Below are 22,800 nucleotides of genomic sequence, written 5' to 3'. Positions count from 1 at the left end.
GGGAAGGCAGCCGGCAAAAAGCCCCTGCAGCGCTGCACTCCAGGGGACGGAGCCGAATTGCGGTGCTGTGGGAACTTGTCGCCGTCTGCCTCCCCCTTGGCTCGGAGAAGGCAAACGGCGAAAAGCTCCCGCATCGCTGCACTTCGGCTCCGGGGGACAAGGCGGCATGGGAGAAAGGCACAGGATAGTTCCTTCGCCTCCCCCCCCCCCCGCCCGACAAAGGCGACATCTGATGGGGGTTCGGAAGCCCCGTCAAATGCAGGCTCTGTCGGGCGGGGTGGTGGTGGGGGAAAGCGGAGGAACGGATCTGTTCCTCCGCTTCTCCCCCCTTCTTCCCGCGCTAGTTACCCTTTGTGTTCCGCTGCTCAGTGGAACACAAAGGGGAACCAGCTGCAGCTCGGTAAGAAGGCAGAGGAAGATCAGCTGACAGGCGCTGACAGTTCATCTTCCTTTGCCTTCTTTCCACGCTACAGCTGGTTTCCCTTTCGCTAGATGAATGCCCTGATTTTCTGATCGGAGGTTTTTATGGCCACGCTTCGCAAGACGAAGCGGTGGCCATAGAAAACCTCATCGTATAGCGGGGCAACCTCCGATCAGAAAATCCTTTCGTTAAGCGAAATTTTCGTCTAGCAGGGCATTCGTCTAGCGAGGCACCACTGTACCAGCGACCCCCTCCCACCCCGAACAAGCCCACTCCACACACCCACGGATCGCACCCCCGCCGATCCTGCCGCCTCTCCGAGCAAACCCACTCCACACCCCACCTCACCCCACTCAGGGTAATACGGTAATACGGAGGTGGTGAGGGGTTTGAAGGTGGGAGTTTGTTGGGGGAGGGGTATCTTACCTGGACACTTCTGTGGGATGTAAGTCTGGGATGTGGTCTGTCTCCCTGGGCAGTCTGGGTGGAGGGGTGGGTTGGATCTGTGACCCAGGCTGTTTTCATAGGCGGACTAGTTCCAGGGGTGGGGTGGATATTAGATGTGGTCTGTCTCCCAGGTTAGTCTGCTCCTTCTTGGTGGCGGAATCATTGTAGCAGGCGAGGCCTGGGATGGGGAGGGATGGGGAACGGCCACATACCAGCGACCCCCTCCCGCCCCGACCAAGGCCACTCCACACACACACACACACCCCACGGATCGTGCCCCCGCCGATTCCGCCGCCTCCCATGACCTCCTCCCACCCCGAACAACCCCACTCCACACACACACACACACCACAGATTGCACCCCCACCGATCCCACCGTCTCCCGCAACCCCCTCTGGCCCTGATCAAGGCCACTCCACACACACACACACACACCACGGATCACGCCCCCGCCAATTCGGCTGGACCCAGACAGCCTACGAAAACAGCCTGGGTCACAGATCTACCCCACCCCTCCACCCAGACTGCCCAGGGAGACAGACCACATCCCAGACTTACGTTCCACAGAAGTGTCCAGGTAAGATACCCCCCCCCCCAACAAACTCCCACCTTCAAACCCCTCACCATCTCTGTATTACTGTATTACCCTGAGTGGGGTGAGGTGGGGTGTGGAGTGGGTTTGCTCGGTGAGGGAGGGGGTCACAGGAGATGGTGGGATCGGCGGGGGTGCGATCCGTGGGGTGGGGGTGTGTGTGGAGTGGCCTTGGTCGGGGTGGGAGGGGGTCGCTGGTACATGATCTCCTGTGCGACCGCGGGTCCCTGGGATCTCTGAACCTGGTCTGGGATATCTTACCCTGAGTGGGGTGAGGTGGGGTGTGGGATCTCCGAACTGGGCATGGTTCCCTCAGGAGCACCGTGGTCTTGGGCGATTTGTTCTCTGTTGGAGGACTGGTCTCCGGGGCGTACTCAAAGTACAGACTTCGACAACTTCACTGTGTAGGTTTTCTTGCACAACGTGAGGGGAAGGGGCTCGGTTTTCTGTTTCAGTCACAGGTTTCCCATCTTTTGAAATATTTTTTTGTTGGGGAGAAGTGGACCTTCCCCTCAGTGGTTCATTTAGGGGTGCTTTATTTTTGCGAAGGGTATGTGGGTCAAGTGTATATGAATCTGACGGCTGGAATACGGAGGACACACCAGAGGAAAATATCATGGGGAAATTGACCAATGAGATTGCACAATGGTTAAGTAGGGAAGCAGAGGAGGTAGTACATACAATTCAAAATGCTTCAGGATCAAAACAAAAGCTACTAAAGCTATAGAAAAAATCCCAGGTGATTGTTTGATCATATTTAAAGATAGAGAGATGAGGAATCTGATTCTGAAGAAAAACAGAGAAAAAAGACTCTGTATTGATGGAAAATTGATAATCATATTTAAGGACACCCCACTTCGTCTCCTGAAAAAACAACAGACTTACAAGACTCTGACAAAAATACTGAGAAAAAATGAGATTGAATTCAAATGGGAATTCCCGGAAAGGGTCTCATTCTACTACAAATAAATGACGTTTCAATTTAAAAATGTGGACGAGACAAAGAAATTTATGAGGAGATATAAAGAGCTAGGAAGAAGACACAGCAGCAGCACTTCAGCCTGCTCTGTGCTCCAACCTCCTCTATCCTCCAACCTCCGCTGCCCTCCTGCCTCCGCCACCATCCAGCCTGCCTTCCTCGGCTTCACCTGGCCCTGACTGCTGCCTGGACCTGCATTGCCTATCTCGGCTTCATCTGGCCCTGACTGCCGACTTTGACCTGGATTGCGTTCCTCGGCTTCATCTGGCCTTGACCGCCGACTTTGACCTGCATTGCCTACCTCGGCTTCATCTGGCCCTGACCGCCGACTTTGACCTGCATTGCCTACCTCGGCTTCTTCTGGCCTTGACTGCCGACTTTGACCTGGATTGTGTTCCTCGGCTTCATCCGGCCCTGACCGCCGACTTTGACCTGGATTGCCTACCTCGGCTTCATCTGGCCCTGACCGCCGACTTTGACCTGCATTGCGTTCCTCGGCTTCTTCTGGCCTTGACTGCCGACTTTGACCTGGATTGCGTTCCTCGGCTTCATCTGGCCCTGACCGCCGACTTTGACCTGCATTGCCTACCTCAGCTTCATCTGGCCCTGACTGCTGGCTTTGACCTGCATTGCCTACCTCGGCTTCATCTGGCCCTGACTGCTGGCTTGACCTGGATTGTGTTTCTCGGCTTCATCTGGCCCTGACTGCTGACTTTGACCTGGATTGCGTACCTCGGCTTCATCTGGCCCTGACTGCTGACTTTGACCTGGATTGCGTACCTCGGCTTCACCTGGCCTTGACTGCTGCCTTTGACCTGGATTGCGTACCTCGGCTTCATCTGGCCCTGACTGCTGGCTTGACCTGGATTGCGTACCTCGGCTTCATCTGGCCCTGACTGCTGACTTTGACCTGGATTGCGTACCTCGGCTTCATCTGGCCATGACTGCTGACTTTGACCTGGATTGCGTACCTCGGCTTCACCTGGCCTTGACTGCTGCCTTTGACCTGGATTGCGTACCTCGGCTTCATCTGGCCCTGACTGCTGGCTTGACCTGGATTGCGTACCTCGGCTTCATCTGGCCCTGACTGCCTACTTTGACCAGGATTGCCTACCTCGGCTTCACCTGGCCATGACTGCTGCCTTTGACCTGGATTGCGTACCTCGGCTTCATCTGGCCCTGACTGCTGGCTTGACCTGGATTGCGTACCTCGGCTTCATCTGGCCCTGACTGCCTACTTTGACCTGGATTGCCTACCTCGGCTTCACCTGGCCATGACTGCTTCCTTTGACCTGGATTGTGTACCTCGGCTTCATCTGGCCCTGACTGCTGGCTTGACCTGGATTGCGTACCTCGGCTTCATCTGGCCCTGACTGCCTACTTTGACCTGGATTGCCTACCTCGGCTTCACCTGGCCATGACTGCTGCCTTTGACCTGGATTGCCTACCTCGGCTTCATCTGGCCCCGACTGCCGACTTTGACCTGGATTGCCTACCTCGGCTTCGTCTGGCCCTGACTGCTGACTTTGACCTGGATTGCCTACCTCAGCTTCATCTGGCCCTGACTGCCGACTTTGACCTGCATTGCCTACCTCGGCTTCATCTGGCCCTGACCGCCGACTTTGACCTGGATTGCGTTCCTCGGCTTCATCTGGCCTTGACCGCCGACTTTGACCTGCATTGCCTATCTCGGCTTCATCTGGCCCTGACTGCCGACTTTGACCTGGATTGCGTTCCTCGGCTTCATCTGGCCTTGACCGCCGACTTTGACCTGCATTGCCTATCTCGGCTTCATCTGGCCCTGACTGCCGACTTTGACCTGGATTGCGTTCCTCGGCTTCATCTGGCCCTGACCGCCGACTTTGACCTGGATTGCCTACCTCGGCTTCATCTGGCCCTGACCGCCGACTTTGACCTGCATTGCGTTCCTCGGCTTCTTCTGGCCTTGACTGCCGACTTTGACCTGGATTGCGTTCCTCGGCTTCATCTGGCCTTGACTGCCGACTTTGACCTGGATTGCCTACCTCGGCTTCATCTGGCCCTGACCGCCGACTTTGACCTGCATTGCCTACCTCGGCTTCATCTGGCCCTGACTGCTGGCTTTGACCTGCATTGCCTACCTCGGCTTCATCTGGCCCTGACTGCTGGCTTGACCTGGATTGTGTTTCTCGGCTTCATCTGGCCCTGACTGCTGACTTTGACCTGGATTGCGTACCTCGGCTTCATCTGGCCCTGACTGCTGGCTTGACCTGGATTGCGTACCTCGGCTTCATCTGGCCATGACTGCTGACTTTGACCTGGATTGCGTACCTCGGCTTCACCTGGCCTTGACTGTTGCCTTTGACCTGGATTGCGTACATCGGCTTCATCTGGCCCTGACTGCTGGCTTGACCTGGATTGCGTACCTCGGCTTCATCTGGCCCTGACTGCCTACTTTGACCAGGATTGCCTACCTCGGCTTCACCTGGCCATGACTGCTGCCTTTGACCTGGATTGCCTATCTCGGCTTCATCTGGCCCTGACTGCTGGCTTGACCTGGATTGCGTACCTCGGCTTCACCTGGCCCTGACTGCCTACTTTGACCTGGATTGCCTACCTCGGCTTCACCTGGCCATGACTGCTTCCTTTGACCTGGATTGTGTACCTCGGCTTCATCTGGCCCTGACTGCTGGCTTTGACCTGGCCATGACTGCCGACTTTGACCTGGATTGCCTACCTCGGCTTCGTCTGGCCCTGACTGCTGACTTTGACCTGGATTGCCTACCTCAGCTTCATCTGGCCCTGACTGCCGACTTTGACCTGCATTGCCTACCTCGGCTTCTTCTGGCCTTGACTGCCGACTTTGACCTGGATTGTGCTCCTCGGCTTCATCTGGCCCTGACCGCCGACTTTGACCTGGATTGCCTACCTCGGCATCGTCTGGCCCTGACTGCTGACTTTGACCTGGATTGCCTACCTCGGCTTCACCTGGCCCTGACTGCTGACTTTGACCTGGATTGCCTACCTCGGCTTCACCTGGCCCTGACTGCTGACTTTGACCTGGATTGCCTACCTCGGCTTCACCTGGCCCTGACTGCTGACTTTGACCTGGATTGCCTACCTCGGATTCATCTGGCCCTGACTGCTGACTTTGAACTGGATTGCCTACCTCGGATTCATCTGGCCCTGACTGCTGACTTTGACCTGGATTGCCTACCTCGGCTTCATCCGGCCTTGACTGCCGACTTTGACCTGGATTGCGTTCCTCGGCTTCATCTGGCCTTGACTGCCGACTTTGACCTGGATTGCCTACCTCGGCTTCATCTGGCCCTGACCGCCGACATTGACCTGGATTGCCTACCTCGGCTTCATCTGGCCCTGACCGCCGACTTTGACCTGCATTGCGTTCCTCGGCTTCTTCTGGCCTTGACTGCCGACTTTGACCTGGATTGCGTTCCTCGGCTTCATCTGGCCTTGACTGCCGACTTTGACCTGGATTGCCTACCTCGGCTTCATCTGGCCCTGACCGCCGACTTTGACCTGCATTGCCTACCTCGGCTTCATCTGGCCCTGACTGCTGGCTTGACCTGCATTGTGTTTCTCGGCTTCATCTGGCCCTGACTGCTGACTTTGACCTGGATTGCGTACCTCGGCTTCATCTGGCCATGACTGCTGACTTTGACCTGGATTGCGTACCTCGGCTTCACCTGGCCTTGACTGTTGCCTTTGACCTGGATTGCGTACCTCGGCTTCATCTGGCCTTGGCTGCCGACTTTGACCTGCATTGCCTACCTCGGCTTCTTCTGGCCTTGACTGCCGACTTTGACCTGGATTGTGTTACTCGGCTTCATCTGGCCCTGACCGCCGACTTTGAACTAGATTGCCTACCTCGGCTTCATCTGGCCCTGACCGCCGACTTTGACCTGCATTGCGTTCCTCGGCTTCTTCTGGCCTTGACTGCCGACTTTGACCTGGATTGCGTTCCTCGGCTTCATCTGGCCTTGGCTGCCGACTTTGACCTGGATTGCCTACCTCGGCTTCATCTGGCCCTGACCGCCGACTTTGACCTGCATTGCCTACCTCGGCTTCATCTGGCCCTGACTGCTGACTTTGACCTGCATTGCCTATCTCGGCTTCATCTGGCCCTGACTGCCGACTTTGACCTGCATTGCCTACCTCGGCTTCATCTGGCCCTGACTGCTGGCTTGACCTGGATTGTGTTTCTAGGCTTCATCTGGCCCTGACTGCTGACTTTGACCTGGATTGCGTACCTCGGCTTCATCTGGCCCTGACTGCTGGCTTGACCTGGATTGCGTACCTCGGCTTCACCTGGCCTTGACTGCTGCCTTTGACCTGGATTGCGTACCTCGGCTTCATCTGGCCCTGACTGCTGGCTTGACCTGGATTGCGTACCTCGGCTTCATCTGGCCCTAACTGCCTACTTTGAACTGGATTGCCTACCTCGGCTTCACCTGGCCATGACTGCTGCCTTTGACCTGGATTGCCTACCTCGGCTTCATCTGGCCCTGACTGCTGACTTTAACCTGGATTGCCTACCTCGGCTTCATCTAGCCCTGACTGCTGACTTTGACCTGGATTGCCTACCTCGGCTTCATCTAGCCCTGACTGCTGACTTTGACCTGGATTGCCTACCTCGGCTTCACCTGGCCATGACTGCTTCCTTAGACCTGGATTGCGTACCTCGGCTTCATCTGGCCCTGACTGCTGGCTTGACCTGGATTGCGTACCTCGGCTTCATCTGCCCCTGACTGCCTAATTTGACCTGGATTGCCTACCTCGGCTTCACCTGGCCATGACTGCTGCTTTTGACCTGGATTGCGTACCTCGGCTTCACCTGGCCATGACTGCTGCCTTTGACCTGGATTGCCTACCTCGGCTTCATCTGGCCCTGACTGCCGACTTTGACCTGGATTGCGTTCCTCGGCTTCATCTGGCCTTGACCGCCGACTTTGACCTGCATTGTCTACCTCGGCTTCATCTGGCCCTGACCGCCGACTTTGACCTGCATTGCCTACCTGGGCTTCTTCAGGCCTTGACTGCCGACTTTGACCTGGATTGTGTTCCTCGGCTTCATCTGGCCCTGACCGCCGACTTTGACCTGGATTGCCTACCTCGGCTTCATCTGGCCCTGACCGCCGACTTTGACCTGCATTGCGTTCCTCAGATTCTTCTGGCCTTGACTGCCGACTTTGACCTGGATTGCGTTCCTCGGCTTCATCTGGCCTTGACTGCCGACTTTGACCTGGATTGCCTACCTCGGCTTCATCTGGCCCTGACCGCCGACTTTGACCTGCATTGCCTACCTCGGCTTCATCTGGCCCTAACTGCTGGCTTTGACCTGGATTGCCTACCTCGGCTTCATCTGGCCCTGACTGCCTACTTTGACCTGGATTGCCTACCTCGGCTTCACCTGGCCAAGACTGCCGACTTTGACCTGGATTGCGTACCTCGGCTTCATCTGGCCCTGACTGCCGACTTTGACCTGGATTGCGTACCTCGGCTTCATCTGGCCCTGACTGCCGACTTTGACCTGGATTGCCTACCTCGGCTTCGTCTGGCCCTGACTGCTGACTTTGACCTGGATTGCCTACCTCGGCTTCATCTGGCCCTGACTGCCGACTTTGACCTGCATTGCCTATCTCGGCTTCATCTGGCCCTGACTGCCGACTTTGACCTGCATTGCCTACCTCGGCTTCATCTGGACCTGACTGCTGGCTTGACCTGGATTGCGTACCTCGGCTTCATCTGGCCCTGACTGCCAATTTTGACCTGGATTGCCTACCTCGGCTTCACCTGGCCATGACTGCTGCCTTTGACCTGGATTGCGTACCTCGGCTTCACCTGGCCCTGAGTGCTGGCTTGACCTGGATTGCCTACCTCGGCATCGTCTGGCCCTGACTGCTGACTTTGACCTGGATTGCCTACCTCGGCTTCATCTGGCCCTGACTGCCTACTTTGACCTGGATTGCGTACCTCGGCTTCATCTGGCCCTGACTGCCTACTTTGACCTGGATTGCGTACCTCGGCTTCATCTGGCCCTGACTGCCGACTTTGACCTGGATTGCCTACCTCGGCATCGTCTGGCCCTGACTGCTGACTTTGACCTGGATTGCCTACCTCGGCATCGTCTGGCCCTGACTGCTGACTTTGACCTGGATTGCCTACCTCGGCTTCACCTGGCCCTGACTGCTGACTTTGACCTGGATTGCCTACCTCGGCTTCACCTGGCCCTGACTGCTGACTTTGACCTGGATTGCCTACCTCGGCTTCACCTGGCCCTGACTGCTGACTTTGACCTGGATTGCCTACCTCGGATTCATCTGGCCCTGACTGCTGACTTTGACCTGGATTGCCTACCTCGGATTCATCTGGCCCTGACTGCTGACTTTGACCTGGATTGCCTACCTCGGCTTCATCTGGCCTTGACTGCCGACTTTGACCTGGATTGCCTACCTCGGCTTCATCTGGCCCTGACCGCCGACTTTGACCTGCATTGCCTACCTCGGCTTCATCTGGCCCTGACTGCCTACTTTGACCTGCATTGCCTACCTCGGCTTCATCTGGCCCTGACTGCCGACTTTGACCTGGGTTGCGTTCCTCGGCTTCATCTGGCCTTGACCGCCGACTTTGACCTGCATTGCCTACCTCGGCTTCATCTGGCCCTGACTGCCGACTTTGACGTGCATTGCCTATCTCGGCTTCATCTGGCCCTGACTGCCGACTTTGACCTGGATTGCGTTCCTCGGCTTCATCTGGCCTTGACTGCCGACTTTGACCTGCATTGCCTACCTCGGCTTCATCTGGCCCTGACTGCTGGCTTGACCTGGATTGCCTACCTCGGCTTCATCTGGCCCTGACTGCTGGCTTGACTTGGATTGCCTACCTCGGCTTCATCTGGCCCTGACTGCCGACTTTGACCTGGATTGCCTACCTCGGCTTCATCTGGCCCTGACTGCCGACCTGCATTGCCTATCTCGGCTTCATCTGGCCCTGACTGCCGACTTTGACCTGCATTGCCTACCTCGGCTTCATCTGGCCCTGACTGCTGGCTTGACCTGGATTGCCTACCTCGGCTTCACCTGTCCATGACTGCTGCCTTTGACCTGGATTGCGTACCTCGGCTTCACCTGGCCCTGACTGCCGACTTTGACCTGGATTGCCTACCTCGGCTTCGTCTGGCCCTGACTGCCAATTTTGACCTGGATTGCCTACCTCGGCTTCATCTGGCCCTGACTGCTGACTTTGACCTGGATTGCCTACCTCGGCTTCACCTGGCCCTGAGTGCTGGCTTGACCTGGATTGCCTACCTCGGCTTCATCTGGCCCTGACTGCCTACTTTGACCTGGATTGCCTACCTCGGCTTCACCTGGCCATGACTGCTGCCTTTGACCTGGATTGCGTACCTCGGCTTCATCTGGCCCTGACTGCTGACTTTGACCTGGATTGCCTACCTCAGCTTCACCTGGCCCTGACTGCTGACTTTGACCTGGATTGCCTACCTCGGCTTCATCTGGCCCTGACTGCCTACTTTGACCTGGATTGCCTACCTCGGCTTCACCTGGCCATGACTGCTGCCTTTGACCTGGATTGCGTACCTCGGCTTCATCTGGCCCTGACTGCTGGCTTGACCTGGATTGCGTACCTCGGCTTCATCTGGCCCTGACTGCCTACTTTGACCTGGATTGCGTACCTCGGCTTCATCTGGCCCTTACTGCTGGCTTGACCTGGATTGCGTACCTCGGCTTCATCTGGCCCTGACTGCCAATTTTGACCTGGATTGCCTACCTCGGCTTCACCTGGCCATGACTGCTGCCTTTGACCTGGATTGCGTACCTCGGCTTCATCTGGCCCTGACTGCTGACTTTGACCTGGATTGCCTACCTCGGCTTCATCTGGCCCTGACCGCCGACTTTGACCTGCATTGCCTACCTCGGCTTCATCTGGCCCTGACCGCCGACTTTGACCTGCATTGCCTACCTCGGCTTCATCTGGCCCTGACTGCCGACTTTGACCTGGGTTGCGTTCCTCGGCTTCATCTGGCCTTGACCGCCGACTTTGACCTGCATTGCCTACCTCGGCTTCATCTGGCCCTGACTGCCGACTTTGACGTGCATTGCCTATCTCGGCTTCATCTGGCCCTGACTGCCGACTTTGACCTGGATTGCGTTCCTCGGCTTCATCTGGCCTTGACTGCCGACTTTGACCTGCATTGCCTACCTCGGCTTCATCTGGCCCTGACTGCTGGCTTGACCTGGATTGCCTACCTCGGCTTCATCTGGCCCTGACTGCTGGCTTGACCTGGATTGCCTACCTCGGCTTCATCTGGCCCTGACTGCCGACTTTGACCTGGATTGCCTACCTCGGCTTCATCTGGCCTTGACCGCCGACTTTGACCTGCATTGCCTACCTCGGCTTCATCTGGCCCTGACTGCTGGCTTGACCTAGATTGCCTACCTCGGCTTCATCTGGCCCTGACTGCCGACTTTGACCTGCATTGCCTATCTCGGCTTCATCTGGCCCTGACCGCCGACTTTGACCTGCATTGCCTACCTCGGCTTCATCTGGCCTTGACCGCCGACTTTGACCTGCATTGCCTATCTCGGCTTCATCTGGCCCTGACTGCCGACTTTGACCTGCATTGCCTACCTCGGCTTCATCTGGCCCTGACTGCTGGCTTGACCTGGATTGTGTTTCTCGGCTTCATCTGGCCCTGACTGCTGACTTTGACCTGGATTGCGTACCTCGGCTTCATCTGGCCCTGACTGCTGGCTTGACCTGGATTGCGTACCTCGGCTTCATCTGGCCCTGACTGCCTACTTTGACCTGGATTGCCTACCTCGGCTTCACCTGGCCATGACTGCTGCCTTTCACCTGGATGGCGTACCTCGGCTTCATCTGGCCCTGACTGCTGACTTTGACCTGGATTGCCTACCTCGGCTTCGCCTGGCCCTGACTGCCTACTTTGACCTGGATTGCCTACCTCGGCTTCACCTGGCCATGACTGCTGCCTTTGACCTGGATTGCGTACCTCGGCTTCATCTGGCCCTGACTGCCGACTTTGACCTGCATTGCGTACCTCGGCTTCATCTGGCCCTGACTGCCGACTTTGACCTGGATTGCCTACCTCGGCTTCGTCTGGCCCTGACTGCTGACTTTGACCTGGATTGCCTACCTCGGCTTCATCTGGCCCTGACCGCCGACTTTGACCTGCATTGCCTACCTCGGCTTCATCTGGCCCTGACCGCTGACTTTGACCTGCATTGCCTACCTCGGCTTCATCTGGCCCTGACTGCCGACTTTGACCTGGGTTGCGTTCCTCGGCTTCATCTGGCCTTGACCGCCGACTTTGACCTGCATTGCCTACCTCGGCTTCATCTGGCCCTGACTGCCGACTTTGACGTGCATTGCCTATCTCGGCTTCATCTGGCCCTGACTGACGACTTTGACCTGGATTGCGTTCCTCGGCTTCATCTGGCCTTGAAAGCCGACTTTGACCTGCATTGCCTACCTCGGCTTCATCTGGCCCTGACTGCTGGCTTGACCTGGATTGCCTACCTCGGCTTCATCTGGCCCTGACTGCTGGCTTGACTTGGATTGCCTACCTCGGCTTCATCTGGCCCTGACTGCCGACTTTGACCTGGATTGCCTAACTCGGCTTCATCTGGCCCTGACTGCCGACCTGCATTGCCTATCTCGGCTTCATCTGGCCCTGACTGCCGACTTTGACCTGCATTGCCTACCTCGGCTTCATCTGGCCCTGACTGCTGGCTTGACCTGGATTGCCTACCTCGGCTTCACCTGTCCATGACTGCTGCCTTTGACCTGGATTGCGTACCTCGGCTTCACCTGGCCCTGACTGCCGACTTTGACCTGGATTGCCTACCTCGGCTTCGTCTGGCCCTGACTGCCAATTTTGACCTGGATTGCCTACCTCGGCTTCATCTGGCCCTGACTGCTGACTTTGACCTGGATTGCCTACCTCGGCTTCACCTGGCCCTGAGTGCTGGCTTGACCTGGATTGCCTACCTCGGCTTCATCTGGCCCTGACTGCCTACTTTGACCTGGATTGCCTACCTCGGCTTCACCTGGCCATGACTGCTGCCTTTGACCTGGATTGCGTACCTCGGCTTCATCTGGCCCTGACTGCTGACTTTGACCTGGATTGCCTACCTCAGCTTCACCTGGCCCTGACTGCTGACTTTGACCTGGATTGCCTACCTCGGCTTCATCTGGCCCTGACTGCCTACTTTGACCTGGATTGCCTACCTCGGCTTCACCTGGCCATGACTGCTGCCTTTGACCTGGATTGCGTACCTCGGCTTCATCTGGCCCTGACTGCTGGCTTGACCTGGATTGCGTACCTCGGCTTCATCTGGCCCTGACTGCCTACTTTGACCTGGATTGCGTACCTCGGCTTCATCTGGCCCTGACTGCTGGCTTGACCTGGATTGCGTACCTCGGCTTCATCTGGCCCTGACTGCCAATTTTGACCTGGATTGCCTACCTCGGCTTCACCTGGCCATGACTGCTGCCTTTGACCTGGATTGCGTACCTCGGCTTCATCTGGCCCTGACTGCTGACTTTGACCTGGATTGCCTACCTCGGCTTCATCTGGCCCTGACCGCCGACTTTGACCTGCATTGCCTACCTCGGCTTCATCTGGCCCTGACCGCCGACTTTGACCTGCATTGCCTACCTCGGCTTCATCTGGCCCTGACTGCCGACTTTGACCTGGGTTGCGTTCCTCGGCTTCATCTGGCCTTGACCGCCGACTTTGACCTGCATTGCCTACCTCGGCTTCATCTGGCCCTGACTGCCGACTTTGACGTGCATTGCCTATCTCGGCTTCATCTGGCCCTGACTGCCGACTTTGACCTGGATTGCGTTCCTCGGCTTCATCTGGCCTTGACTGCCGACTTTGACCTGCATTGCCTACCTCGGCTTCATCTGGCCCTGACTGCTGGCTTGACCTGGATTGCCTACCTCGGCTTCATCTGGCCCTGACTGCTGGCTTGACCTGGATTGCCTACCTCGGCTTCATCTGGCCCTGACTGCCGACTTTGACCTGGATTGCCTACCTCGGCTTCATCTGGCCTTGACCGCCGACTTTGACCTGCATTGCCTACCTCGGCTTCATCTGGCCCTGACTGCTGGCTTGACCTAGATTGCCTACCTCGGCTTCATCTGGCCCTGACTGCCGACTTTGACCTGCATTGCCTATCTCGGCTTCATCTGGCCCTGACCGCCGACTTTGACCTGCATTGCCTACCTCGGCTTCATCTGGCCTTGACCGCCGACTTTGACCTGCATTGCCTATCTCGGCTTCATTTGGCCCTGACTGCCGACTTTGACCTGCATTGCCTACCTCGGCTTCATCTGGCCCTGACTGCTGGCTTGACCTGGATTGTGTTTCTCGGCTTCATCTGGCCCTGACTGCTGACTTTGACCTGGATTGCGTACCTCGGCTTCATCTGGCCCTGACGGCTGCCTTTCACCTGGATGGCGTACCTCGGCTTCATCTGGCCCTGACTGCCTACTTTGACCTGGATTGCCTACCTCGGCTTCACCTGGCCCTGAGTGCTGGCTTGACCTGGATTGCCTACCTCGGCTTCATCTGGCCCTGACTGCCTACTTTGACCTGGATTGCCTACCTCGGCTTCACCTGGCCATGACTGCTGCCTTTGACCTGGATTGCGTACCTCGGCTTCATCTGGCCCTGACTGCTGACTTTGACCTGGATTGCCTACCTCGGCTTCATCTGGCCCTGACTGCCTACTTTGACCTGGATTGCCTACCTCGGCTTCACCTGGCCATGACTGCTGCCTTTGACCTGGATTGCGTACCTCGGCTTCATCTGGCCCTGACTGCTGGCTTGACCTGGATTGCGTACCTCGGCTTCATCTGGCCCTGACTGCCTACTTTGACCTGGATTGCCTACCTCGGCTTCATCTGGCCCTGACTGCTGGCTTGACCTGGATTGCGTACCTCGGCTTCATCTGGCCCTGACTGCCAATTTTGACCTGGATTGCCTACCTCGGCTTCACCTGGCCATGACTGCTGCCTTTGACCTGGATTGCGTACCTCGGCTTCATCTGGCCCTGACTGCTGACTTTGACCTGGATTGCCTACCTCGGCTTCATCTGGCCCTGACCGCCGACTTTGACCTGGGTTGCGTTCCTCGGCTTCATCTGGCCTTGACCGCCGACTTTGACCTGCATTGCGTTCCTCGGCTTCATCTGGCCTTGACTGCCGACTTTGACCTGCATTGCCTATCTCGGCTTCATCTGGCCCTGACTGCCGACTTTGACCTGCATTGCCTACCTCGGCTTCATCTGGCCCTGACTGCTGGCTTGACCTGGATTGCCTACCTCGGCTTCATCTGGCCCTGACTGCCGACTTTGACCTGGATTGCCTACCTCGGCTTCATCTGGCCCTGACTGCCGACCTGCATTTCCTATCTCGGCTTCATCTGGCCCTGACTGCCGACTTTGACCTGCATTGCCTACCTCGGCTTCATCTGGCCCTGACTGCTGGCTTGACCTGGATTGCCTACCTCGGCTTCACCTGTCCATGACTGCTGCCTTTGACCTGGATTGCGTACCTCGGCTTCATCTGGCCCTGACTGCCAATTTTGACCTGGATTGCCTACCTCGGCTTCACCTGGCCATGACTGCTGCCTTTGACCTGGATTGCGTACCTCGGCTTCATCTGACCCTGACTGCTGGCTTGACCTGGATTGCGTACCTCGGCTTCATCTGGCCCTGACTGCCAATTTTGACCTGGATTGCCTACCTCGGCTTCATCTGGCCCTGACTGCTGACTTTGACCTGGATTGCCTACCTCGGCTTCATCTGGCCCTGACCGCCGACTTTGAGCTGCATTGCCTACCTCGGCTTCATCTGGCCCTGACCGCCGACTTTGACCTGCATTGCCTACCTCGGCTTCATCTGGCCCTGACTGCCGACTTTGACCTGGGTTGCGTTCCTCGGCTTCATCTGGCCTTGACCGCCGACTTTGACCTGCATTGCCTACCTCGGCTTCATCTGGCCCTGACTGCTGGCTTGACCTGGATTGCCTACCTTGGCTTCATCTGGCCCTGACTGCTGACTTTGACCTGGATTGCCTACCTCGGCTTCACCTGGCCCTGACTGCCTACTTTGACCTGGATTGCCTACCTCGGCTTCACCTGGCCATGACTGCTGCCTTTGACCGGGATTGCGTACCTCGGCTTCATCTGGCCCTGACTGCCGACTTTGACCTGGATTGCGTACCTCGGCTTCATCTGGCCCTGACTGCCGACTTTGACCTGGATTGCCTACCTCGGCTTCGTCTGGCCCTGACTGCTGACTTTGACCTGGATTGCCTACCTCGGCTTCATCTGGCCCTGACCGCCGACTTTGACCTGCATTGCCTACCTCGGCTTCATCTGGCCTTGACCGCCGACTTTGACCTGCATTGCCTACCTTGGCTTCATCTGGCCCTGACTCCTGACTGACCTGGATTGCCTACCTCGGCTTCACCTGGCCCTGACTGCTGACTTTGACCTGGAATGCTTACCTCGGCTTCATCTGGCCCTGACTGCTGGCTTGACCTAGATTGCCTACCTCGGCTTCATCTGGCCCTGACTGCCTACTTTGACCTGGATTGCCTACCTCGGCTTCACCTGGCCATGACTGCTGACTTTGACCTGGATTGCCTACCTCGGCTTCATCTGGCCCTGACTGCTGGCTTGACCTAGATTGCCTACCTCGGATTCATCTGGCCCTGACTGCTGACTTTGACCTGGATTGCCTACCTCGGCTTCATCTGGCCCTGACCGCCGACTTTGACCTGGATTGCCTACCTCGGCTTCATCTGGCCTTGACCGCCGACTTTGACCTGCATTGCCTACCTCGGCTTCATCTGGCCTTGACCGCCGACTTTGACCTGCATTGCCTATCTCGGCTTCACCTGGCCCTGACTGCCGACTTTGACCTGCATTGCCTACCTCGGCTTCATCTGGCCCTGACTGCTGGCTTGACCTGGATTGTGTTTCTCGGCTTCATCTGGCCCTGACTGCTGACTTTGACCTGGATTGCGTACCTCGGCTTCATCTGGCCCTGACTGCTGGCTTGACCTGGATTGCGTACCTCGGCTTCATCTGGCCCTGACTGCCTACTTTGACCTGGATTGCGTACCTCGGCTTCATCTGGCCCTGACTGCTGGCTTGACCTGGATTGCGTACCTCGGCTTCATCTGGCCCTGACTGCCAATATTGACCTGGATTGCCTACCTCGGCTTCACCTGGCCATGACTGCTGCCTTTGACCTGGATTGCGTACCTCGGCTTCATCTGGCCCTGACTGCTGACTTTGACCTGGATTGCCTACCTCGGCTTCATCTGGCCCTGACCGCCGACTTTGACCTGGGTTGCGTTCCTCGGCTTCATCTGGCCTTGACCGCCGACTTTGACCTGCATTGCCTACCTCGGCTTCATCTGGCCCTGACTGCCGACTTTGACGTGCATTGCCTATCTCGGCTTCATCTGGCCCTGACTGCCGACTTTGACCTGGATTGCGTTCCTCGGCTTCATCTGGCCCTGACTGCCGACTTTGACCTGGATTGCGTACCTCGGCTTCATCTGGCCCTGACTGCCGACTTTGACCTGCATTGCCTACCTCGGCTTCATCTGGCCCTGACTGCTGGCTTGACCTGGATTGCCTACCTCGGCTTCATCTGGCCCTGACTGCCGACTTTGACCTGGATTGCCTACCTCGGCTTCATCTGGCCCTGACTGCCGACCTGCATTGCCTATCTCGGCTTCATCTGGCCCTGACTGCCGACTTTGACCTGCATTGCCTACCTCGGCTTCATCTGGCCCTGACTGCTGGCTTGACCTGGATTGCCTACCTCGGCTTCACCTGTCCATGACTGCTGCCTTTGACCTGGATTGCGTACCTCGGCTTCATCTGGCCCTGACTGCTGGCTTGACCTGGATTGCGTACCTCGGCTTCATCTGGCCCTGACTGCCAATTTTGACCTGGATTGCCTACCTCGGCTTTACCTGGCCATGACTGCTGCCTTTGACCTGGATTGCGTACCTCGGCTTCATCTGACCCTGACTGCTGGCTTGACCTGGATTGCGTACCTCGGCTTCATCTGGCCCTGACTGCCAATTTTGACCTGGATTGCCTACCTCGGCTTCACCTGGCCATGACTGCTGCCTTTGACCTGGATTGCGTACCTCGGCTTCATCTGGCCCTGACTGCTGACTTTGACCTGGATTGCCTACCTCGGCTTCATCTGGCCCTGACCGCCGACTTTGAGCTGCATTGCCTACCTCGGCTTCATCTGGCCCTGACTGCCGACTTTGACCTGGGTTGCGTTCCTCGGCTTCATCTGGCCTTGACCGCCGACTTTGACCTGCATTGCCTACCTTGGCTTCATCTGGCCCTGACTGCTGGCTTGACCTGGATTGCCTACCTTGGCTTCATCTGGCCCTGACTGCTGGCTTGACCTGGATTGCCTACCTCGGCTTCATCTGGCCCTGACTGCCGACTTTGACCTGGATTGCCTACCTCGGCTTCATCTGGCCTTGACCGCCGACTTTGACCTGCATTGCCTACCTCGGCTTCATCTGGCCCTGACTCCTGACTGACCTGGATTGCCTACCTTGGCTTCATCGGGCCCTGACTGCTGGCTTGACCTGGATTGCCTACCTCGGCTTCATCTGGCCCTGACTGCCGACTTTGACCTGGATTGCCTACCTCGGCTTCATCTGGCCTTGACCGCCGACTTTGACCTGCATTGCCTATCTCGGCTTCATCTGGCCCTGACCGCCGACTTTGACCTGCATTGCCTACCTCGGCTTCATCTGGCCTTGACCGCCGACTTTGACCTGCATTGCCTACCTCGGCTTCATCTGGCCCAGACTGCCGACTTTGACCTGCATTGCCTATCTCGGCTTCATCTGGCCCAGACTGCCGACTTTGACCTGCATTGCCTATCTCGGCTTCATCTGGCCCTGACTGCCGACTTTGACCTGCATTGCCTACCTCGGCTTCATCTGGCCCTGACTACTGGCTTGACCTGGATTGTGTTTCTCGGCTTCATCTGGCCCTGACTGCTGACTTTGACCTGGATTGCGTACCTCGGCTTCATCTGGCCCTGACTGCTGGCTTGACCTGGATTGCGTACCTCGGCTTCATCTGGCCCTGACTGCCTACTTTGACCTGGATTGCCTACCTCGGCTTCACCTGGCCATGACTGCTGCCTTTGACCTGGATTGCGTACCTCGGCTTCATCTGGCCCTGACTGCCGACTTTGACCTGGATTGCCTACCTCGGCTTCACCTGGCCCTGAGTGCTGGCTTGACCTGGATTGCCTACCTCGGCTTCATCTGGCCCTGACTGCCTACTTTGACCTGGATTGCCTACCTCGGCTTCACCTGGCCATGACTGCTGCCTTTGACCTGGATTGCGTACCTCGGCTTCATCTGGCCCTGACTGCTGACTTTGACCTGGATTGCCTACCTCGGCTTCATCTGGCCCTGACCGCCGACTTTGACCTGCATTGCCTACCTCGGCTTCATCTGGCCCTGACCGCCGACTTTGACCTGCATTGCCTACCTCGGCTTTATCTGGCCATGACTACCGACTTTGACCTGGGTTGCGTTCCTCGGCTTCATCTGGCCTTGACCGCCGACTTTGACCTGCATTGCCTACCTCGGCTTCATCTGGCCCTGACTGCCGACTTTGACGTGCATTGCCTATCTCGGCTTCATCTGGCCCTGACTGCCGACTTTGACCTGGATTGCGTTCCTCGGCTTTATCTGGCCTTGACTACCGACTTTGACCTGCATTGCCTACCTCGGCTTCATCTGGCCCTGACTGCTGGCTTGACCTGGATTGCCTACCTCGGCTTCATCTGGCCCTGACTGCTGGCTTGACCTGGATTGCCTACCTCAGCTTCATCTGGCCCTGACTGCCGACTTTGACCTGGATTGCCTACCTCGGCTTCATCTGGCCTTGACCGCCGACTTTGACCTGCATTGCCTACCTCGGCTTCATCTGGCCTTGACCGCCGACTTTGACCTGCATTGCCTACCTCGGCTTCATCTGGCCCTGACTGCCGACTTTGACCTGCATTGCCTATCTCGGCTTCATCTGGCCCTGACCGCCGACTTTGACCTGCATTGTCTACCTCGGCTTCATCTGGCCTTGACCGCCGACTTTGACCTGGGTTGCCTACCTCGGCTTCACCTGGCCCTGACTGCTGACTTTGACCTGGATTGCGTACCTCGGCTTCATCTGGCCCTGACTGCCTACTTTGACCTGGATTGCCTACCTCGGCTTCACCTGGCCATGACTGCTGCCTTTGACCTGGATTGCGTACCTCGGCTTCATCTGGCCCTGACTGCTGACTTTGACCTGGATTGCCTACCTCGGCTTCACTTGGCCCTGAGTGCTGGCTTGACCTGGATTGCCTACCTCGGCTTCATCTGGCCTTGACTGCCTACTTTGACCTGGATTGCCTACCTCGGCTTCACCTGGCCATGACTGCTGCCTTTGACCTGGATTGCGTACCTCGGCTTCATCTGGCCCTGACTGCTGACTTTGACCTGGATTGCCTACCTCGGCTTCACCTGGCCCTGACTGCTGACTTTGACCTGGATTGCCTACCTCGGCTTCACCTGGCCCTGACTGCTGACTTTGACCTGGATTGCGTACCTCGGCTTCATCTGGCCCTGACTGCTGGCTTGACCTGGATTGCGTACCTCGGCTTCATCTGGCCCTGACTGCCTACTTTGACCTGGATTGCGTACCTCGGCTTCATCTGGCCCTGACTGCTGGCTTGACCTGGATTGCGTACCTCGGCTTCATCTGGCCCTGACTGCCAATTTTGACCTGGATTGCCTACCTCGGCTTGACCTGGCCATGACTGCTGCCTTTGACCTGGATTGCGTACCTCGGCTTCATCTGGCCCTGACTGCTGACTTTGACCTGGATTGCCTACCTCGGCTTCATCTGGCCCTGACCGCCGACTTTGACCTGCATTGCCTACCTCGGCTTCATCTGGCCCTGACCGCCGACTTTGACCTGCATTGCCTACCTCGGCTTCATCTGGCCCTGACTGCCGACTTTGACCTGGGTTGCGTTCCTCGGCTTCATCTGGCCTTGACCGCCGACTTTGACCTGCATTGCCTACCTCGGCTTCATCTGGCCCTGACTGCCGACTTTGACGTGCATTGCCTTTCTCGGCTTCATCTGGCCCTGACTGCCGACTTTGACCTGGATTGCATTCCTCGGCTTCATCTGGCCTTGACTGCCGACTTTGACCTGCATTGCCTACCTCGGCTTCATCTGGCCCTGACTGCCGACTTTGACCTGGATTGCGTACCTCGGCTTCATCTGGCCCTGACTGCCTACTTTGACCTGGATTGCCTACCTCGGCTTCACCTGGCCATGACTGCTGCCTTTGACCTGGATTGCGTACCTCGGCTTCATCTGGCCCTGACTGCCGACTTTGACCTGGATTGCCTACCTCGGCTTCACCTGGCCCTGAGTGCTGGCTTGACCTGGATTGCCTACCTCGGCTTCATCTGGCCCTGACTGCCTACTTTGACCTGGATTGCCTACCTCGGCTTCACCTGGCCATGACTGCTGCCTTTGACCTGGATTGCGTACCTCGGCTTCATCTGGCCCTGACTGCTGACTTTGACCTGGATTGCCTACCTCGGCTTCATCTGGCCCTGACCGCCGACTTTGACCTGCATTGCCTACCTCGGCTTCATCTGGCCCTGACCGCCGACTTTGACCTGCATTGCCTACCTCGGCTTCATCTGGCCATGACTGCCGACTTTGACCTGGGTTGCGTTCCTCGGCTTCATCTGGCCTTGACCGCCGACTTTGACCTGCATTGCCTACCTCGGCTTCATCTGGCCCTGACTGCCGACTTTGACGTGCATTGCCTATCTCGGCTTCATCTGGCCCTGACTGCCGACTTTGACCTGGATTGCGTTCCTCGGCTTCATCTGGCCTTGACTACCGACTTTGACCTGCATTGCCTACCTCGGCTTCATCTGGCCCTGACTGCTGGCTTGACCTGGATTGCCTACCTCGGCTTCATCTGGCCCTGACTGCTGGCTTGACCTGGATTGCCTACCTCAGCTTCATCTGGCCCTGACTGCCGACTTTGACCTGGATTGCCTACCTCGGCTTCATCTGGCCTTGACCGCCGACTTTGACCTGCATTGCCTACCTCGGCTTCATCTGGCCCTGACTGCCGACTTTGACCTGCATTGCCTATCTCGGCTTCATCTGGCCCTGACCGCCGACTTTGACCTGCATTGTCTTCCTCGGCTTCATCTGGCCTTGACCGCCGACTTTGACCTGCATTGCCTATCTCGGCTTCATCTGGCCCTGACTGCCGACTTTGACCTGCATTGCCTACCTCGGCTTCATCTGGCCCTGACCGCCGACTTTGACCTGCATTGCCTACCTCGGCTTCATCTGGCCCTGACTGCCGACTTTGACCTGGGTTGCCTACCTCGGCTTCACCTGGCCCTGACTGCTGACTTTGACCTGGATTGCGTACCTCGGCTTCATCTGGCCCTGACTGCCTACTTTGACCTGGATTGCCTACCTCGGCTTCACCTGGCCATGACTGCTGCCTTTGACCTGGATTGCGTACCTCGGCTTCATCTGGCCCTGACTGCTGACTTTGACCTGGATTGCCTACCTCGGCTTCACTTGGCCCTGAGTGCTGGCTTGACCTGGATTGCCTACCTCGGCTTCATCTGGCCTTGACTGCCTACTTTGACCTGGATTGCCTACCTCGGCTTCACCTGGCCATGACTGCTGCCTTTGACCTGGATTGCGTACCTCGGCTTCATCTGGCCCTGACTGCTGACTTTGACCTGGATTGCCTACCTCGGCTTCACCTGGCCCTGACTGCTGACTTTGACCTGGATTGCCTACCTCGGCTTCATCTGGCCCTGACTGCCTACTTTGACCTGGATTGCCTACCTCGGCTTCACCTGGCCATGACTGCTGCCTTTGACCTGGATTGCGTACCTCGGCTTCATCTGGCCCTGACTGCTGGCTTGACCTGGATTGCGTACCTCGGCTTCATCTGGCCCTGACTGCCTACTTTGACCTGGATTGCGTACCTCGGCTTCATCTGGCCCTGACTGCTGGCTTGACCTGGATTGCGTACCTCGGCTTCATCTGGCCCTGACTGCCAATTTTGACCTGGATTGCCTACCTCGGCTTGACCTGGCCATGACTGCTGCCTTTGACCTGGATTGCGTACCTCGGCTTCATCTGGCCCTGACTGCTGACTTTGACCTGGATTGCCTACCTCGGCTTCATCTGGCCCTGAC

This window comes from Zootoca vivipara, chromosome 5 (genome assembly GCF_965207765.1).
Source record: "Zootoca vivipara chromosome 5, rZooViv2.hap1.1, whole genome shotgun sequence".
NCBI lineage: Eukaryota > Metazoa > Chordata > Lepidosauria > Squamata > Lacertidae > Zootoca > Zootoca vivipara.
The sequence above is the reverse complement of the archived record's forward strand: the minus strand, read 5'-3'. Positions refer to the sequence as shown.